We start from the raw sequence: 6219 nt of genomic DNA, 5'->3' as shown, positions 1-6219 counted from the left end.
CCAGTGTCTTCATGGATCATGTTGAAGCATCATTGCAGAAGTGAAATCTTTGTGGGCCACACCTCCCTATTAAAGACTCGGGTGGCCTTGGCTACAACTTTGAGATCTCCGTGGGCTGCTTCTGGCTTCCTCCATCGTCTGACGTGGCCTTCTTAATACACTTTTAATTCCGACCTGTTAATTTCTACAGTTAGCTTTGCTGGTGGTGCTTGCCAAACGCAGCTCAAGTTCGTTCTTGTCTCAGAACTAAGCACCCCATCCAGGTGTGGCCTTGGCAAAGCTGATAATAATTATACACTTTCCCTGACCTTTTCCCCAAACCCTTCCTGTAAATAAGTCTGATGCTCTTTCAGTCTGCCCACCTTTCTCCCCAAGGAAAAAAAAAGGGGTAATATAATACACTTCCAGTTTTGTAGGGGGGGTTGTTGTGCTGGTCCTTCATGTCACTAGGAATGCTGTCTATTATTACCACCTTGTTTTGGCATCTAAGAAAAAGTCTGCAACTCCCAGCGTGTAAGAACCAAGAGTGGGGACGACTGCAGCTCTCCCTGTGATCTGAAGCAGCAGAACTCAACAGCGCTTCTGCCTCTTTCCCCATTTGTTCACTTCTCTAATCGTAGAACGTTTGGAAGTGGATAGTTTAAACCGGTGCTTTTTTCCCCCTAAAAAATGTTTAGGGGGTACTCCCATTTTCCTACTCATATTGAAATATTGCCTCTCAATGAGGCCAAACTTAGATTCACAAAATGTTTAGGGGTATGCGTACCCTCGCATACCCCCAGGAAAAAAGGACTGGTTTAAACTTTTTTTAAAAAAAAACCATGTGAAATTGGCTCAGGTTGTTGGATGTTACAGTCTGTGCTCTGTAGCAACAAGCATAGCTGCCAAGTACCCCGTTTTCCCCGGGAAACCCCCGTTTTTACTTAGCTTTTCCCGGTGGTCTCCCGTATCACTTCGTCTCCCGTTTTTCTCCGTTATTTTCTCCTGCCGGAGGCCATTTTTTTTCTTTCCGATTTGCCCTTCTATGGGAACCAAAAATGGCCGCTGCCGGCTTCAAAAGTCGCATCTACGCATGTCCGGAAGTGCATAGACGCAACTTCCGGTGTCGGCGGTGGCCATTTTTGGTGCCCATAGATGGGCGGAGCGACACCGGAAGTTGCGTCTACACACTTCCTGACATGCGTACAAGTGACTTTCAAAGCTGGCGGCGGCCATTTTTGCTGCCCATAGAAGGGCAAAGCGACACCGGAAGTTACGTCGACGCAACTTCCGGTGTCACACGGCTGCCGGTCCCGGATTCTGCAGTTCGGGACTTGGAAGGTAAGGCAACAAGTGATGGTGCATAAATGAGCCATTACACATCAAATAGCACTTCTGGGCTTTCCCCACCCACCCCACCCCACCCCAGATGTAATGCTCTTCAATGGAGTTGGTCCATATAATATATCCCTTAAGAATGGAATAATTGTGGTTTTTATTCATGCTTGTGTGAGCGGGCTCTCAGTTGTTCTTCAACATTTGTAACCAAGCCACTGTTTGTTGGAACAAATGAGAACTTGGGGGGGGGGTATCATTTATGTTCTTACATAGCACATAGTTAAACTAGGGGACTCACTTCCACAGGAGGCCACGATGGCCACCAACCTGGATGGCTTTAAAAGAGGATTGGACAGATTGATGGAAGAGAAGGCTCTCAGTGACTACTGGCCGTGATTACTATGATCCGCCTCCATGTTTGAAGGCAGTAACGCTTCTGAATACCAGTTGCTGCAAGCTGCAGGACTTACGTTCAAGTCCTGCTTGAAGGACTGGTTGGCTGCCGCTGCAAGAACAGGATGTTGGAGGCCATTGGCTGCTTCGAGGCCCTTCAACAATCCGTTCTAGGCTGAGAGACTCAGTGGCAGAATGACAGTTGTTGGAACATCACAGAACAAGGGGTGGTAGGGAAACTAATCTACACCTGTGCCCTGCTGTAGCAATGTATTGTTGTCTGTTTTAACGTATTTAAAATATATTGCAAGCTGCCATGAGAACGTTGCTGAATAGGTAAGGTATAAACACTCCCAAATAAAGTAGCTTTGTGGTCCTTAATTTGTTTCGTTTTTCTCCTGCCATTACCTGGCCTGGGAAGGGTCATAGCAAACAGTAATGCCGTTAGGGCTTCTCTCAGCAGAATGAAGAGAGCCCCTGTAGTTTCAAGACCCACCTTATTTCTGTAATTTAAAGTTGTTTTAAACTTTTTAAAAAGTATTGTGTAATACCGTGTTTTAATATTAATGTTGTATTTTAATTATTGTAACCCCCCCCCTGAGACCTTAGGATGAAGGGAAGGTGATTAATAACAACAACAACAACAACAGCAACAGCAACAACAGCAACAACAACAACAGCAACATCATCAACCACATAAAATGATTTTAGCCCACCCTTCTCCCTGCTGTAACTTTCAATGCAAAAGGAATCTCTTGTTGCAAGGTGGAGAATTCAGTCATTGAACCCTTGTCTGTGCAGTGCAGAGACACAATTTTGCCACTACCCTATAGAGAACTACCCTCATAACTATCAAGCAGGGCATCCACAGATGCATTGACCAAAAAGAGGAGCATTGGTTTGCATAAAAATCTGCAGGCTTAGAAACAATTGCTATAATGTAAATAGAAACATCTCTTGCCCTGCTGAGGAAGACTGCAACCAGGTGAGCTGTGCCTTCCCGGTTGGTTGGTTGGTTGGTTGGTTGGGTGGGTGGGTGCTAAATAGTGATGGGTCACTTCAAGGTTCTGTTGCTTGCCCTTCTTGGGGTTATTTGTCTTCAAACTGGACTTGGACCAGACCAAAAGAAGTCTTTGTCTAATAGAGGTCTGTCCTCTGTAAAGTAGGATGCAGAGCATCATGCCACAGACTGATATTCAGACTAGTACAATTCACACTATTCATAGAGGTTATCCGAATGCCCTCTTTTGGTTATTAAAAATCCATTTTGATAAGGGGATAGATATAGATAGATAGATAGATAGATAGATAGATAGATAGATAGATAGATGATAGATAGATAGATAGATGATAGATAGATAGATAGATAGATAGATAGATAGATAGATAGATAGATAGATAGCATATTGGCCTGCATATAAGCCACACCTTTAAAATTGGAGGGGTGGGAGAGAAAAAATACCTGAATATAAGCTGCTCCCTTCCTCACTGCTCCTAGCTGCATACTGGGCAGGGGAGAGCCGCTCTGCGTTGCCAACGGCCTTTCCCATCCCTCGCTCTCTCCCTTCCTGGCCTTAGGGAAGAGGACAGCGGACTATGTGCTTTGTCGTGCTCCTGGTGCTGTTTGCCCCGCACTCCTGGCTGCATACCATAAGGTTGCGAATATAAACTGCACTTTAACTTTTCATGGTCAGAATTTTGCGGGAAAGTGAGGTTTATATTCAGGCCAATACAGTAGATACCCGGTAGGTAGATAGGTAGATAGGGGGAGAGGGAGAGGGAGAGGGAGAGGGAGAGGGAGAGGGAGAGGGAGAGGGAGAGGGAGAGGGAGAGGGAGAGGGAGAGAGAGAGAGAGAGAGAGAGAGAGAGAGAGAGAGAGAGAGAGAGAGAGAGAGAGAGAGAGAGAGAGAGAGATTTGATGCAAACAAACAAATCCCAAAGTTATAGTGGCAAAATAGCTTCACTGCAAGAGAGGTGGGGGTGAGCTTGCTCCTCTTTCCCAGTCCCAGAGGGTTGACTTAGATGCTGCAACCCAGACCACCTGAGGCTCCCCTGCGTTTAGCCCAGCTGTGTGTTGCAAGGTGCACCGGAGGAAAAGCTCCATTGTGAGAAAGTAATAGGGCATAGCCCAATCTTGCCACAGCAATGAGCAAAATCAAAAGTGAGCCATTGCAAAAGGCCATCCTCTGATGTGCTCATCCCCCCCCCCCCCCGTAGATCCACACGCTACAGCTGGCAGGCAGAATCACTCACTTCATTGATCCCTGAGGGTGCCGCAGCCAGGGGCGAATCCTGTTTTGGAACATCCAGGACTAAAGAGGCATTGGCCCCGCATGAAATGATCAAGGAAAACATTTTGGTTTTATTTCATTGACATCTATTTTATTTTTTTCATCTCAGCTGCATTTAAGTGTATGTGGAACAGCAGGCAAGGAAGGTGCCGGATTGATAACAGGGAAAACTGGAGTCTTCCAGGCAGAAGGAGTATAGCTCAAGCAGGGCACGTTTGTGTGTGTGTGTGTGTGTGTGTGTGTGTGTGTGTGTGTGTGTGTTTTGTGATATATTCCACACAAGCACAGCAGCACAGTGTTCGGTGCAATATTCAGCTTCCAAGGAATCAGAGGTGGACTGTCTGTTGCATTGGCCACAGAACTTGCCGCCCCCTTGGCAAGTTAGACACCTCCAGCTATAGCAGTACAGCACAGGCTTCGCATTGCGAAAAGAGAAACCCAGATTCAATCACAGGCAGATTCAGTTGCAGAGAACTCAAGCAGTGGAGCTAGAAAAGGTGGAAGGTTTGAAGAACGGCTGCCCGTCAGTGCGCCATGGCACCAAGCTAGGGGAACCAATAGAGATAGTATGGCTCATTACAAGGCGGCTGTAGCTACAATTCTGCAGGTGAGAAAAAGGCCATTACAGAGTGAATTTCACATAGTACCGGTAGGGAATGCCAACTTTGGCAGGGAACTCTCTCAGTGATGATCGCTGAGTCATGCTGTCAGATCTGTTCCCTCAGGAAAAGACCACATTCCCTTAGAATAACCTGCTCAGGCCCAGCGGTGGATCTGCTATGAAACTAACAAAGCTTAGGTTTTGGGGCCTCTAATCCCAGAGGGCCCCCAGAAGTGACATTAGTCCACATTGCTTTAAATAAATTGTGTCTAGCAGACCCAATTTGAGTCACACAACTCAAATTGAATTTTTTGTTGTTGCATGCAACAATCCCAGAGTTTGAGAGTCAGTAAAAGTATAGAACAGTCCTGATTCTGAGGGGGGGGCCCATGACAGTTCAAGCTTCAGGGTCCCAAAAATGTAGGTCCACCACTGCTCATGTCAAAGTGGGTGGGGCTGCCCCCTTTCCTCTAGCCACAACCAACAACCATATAAACAAGGTAGATCCACTCGCCTGGAACACACATTTTTCAGGGCTTATTCTGGTTAAGTTCCACACGGCTCAGGTCAACCCGGAACCAAAGTTGGGGCTTAAGACAGTGTGGCCCAGATGAGCTGGAGACCTGGCAGACCCTAACTTCCCCATCCTGGCAGATCTAGAGTTAAGATTGCACCCTTATCCCGCAAAGTAAGAAATTGTAGTTGATTAATCCAGTATCTTAAGAACTATGGACAGCAAGCACCCATATTAGAATTGGTGCGTCCCTTTCTCATATTCAAGCGATGGCTTCTTGACTTATATCTGTCTGCTTGACATATATCTGCCGATGCGCTCTTGTTTCCGTCATGGTGTTCTGTTGCATCAGAAGCAGTTTAGTCATGCTGGCCACATGACCCAGAAAGCTGTCTGTGGACAAACGCCGGCTCCCTCGGCCTGAAGCGAGATGAGCACCACAACCCCATAGTCGCCTTTGACTGGACTTAACCGTCCAGGGATCCTTTACCTTTTTACCTTTACCTCTATCTATACACATCATCTTAAAAGAAATGTTGTGCTATTTATGCAAATTTATGCAGCTATGCAGCACAATCCTAGTTGTGCTTACTAGTTGTGTTTACTCAGAAGAACTCAGTGAGGCTTACTCCCAAGAAAGTGTGCATAATGCTGGGACCTTAATTAATCAAGCAATGGAAATATAAAATATAGTACCGGTAGTAATAATAATAATAATCATTTAATTTAGAGACAGCCCTAAAATTTTGTACTGAAGCCTCAATACTGAAACCTTTTTGAAATGCTGAAAAACCTGTTGGATAATTTACAGTTTAATCAACAAAAGCTGCTACTTGTTGTCAGAAAAGAAAGCCTTCCTTTATACTTTCAGCTTTGTTCCCTGCTGTATTAACACCACAGAACTGCAAAACACACACACACACAAGCTTGTCTATAACCCACAGCACTGCTGATTAAACTTCACCTTCTCCAATTCAAATTGGCTTCCAGCGATTAATCAAGTTAAACTGCAATTTGATTGATTTTCTGATTAAAGCTTACAGCCCTAATTTTTAAGGCCACAAAGTTCAGTACCAACTTAAACTCAATCATTCCCTCAATTT

The sequence above is a fragment of the Zootoca vivipara genome, chromosome 5, assembly GCF_965207765.1.
Source record: "Zootoca vivipara chromosome 5, rZooViv2.hap1.1, whole genome shotgun sequence".
Classification (NCBI taxonomy): domain Eukaryota; kingdom Metazoa; phylum Chordata; class Lepidosauria; order Squamata; family Lacertidae; genus Zootoca; species Zootoca vivipara.
The sequence above is the reverse complement of the archived record's forward strand: the minus strand, read 5'-3'. Positions refer to the sequence as shown.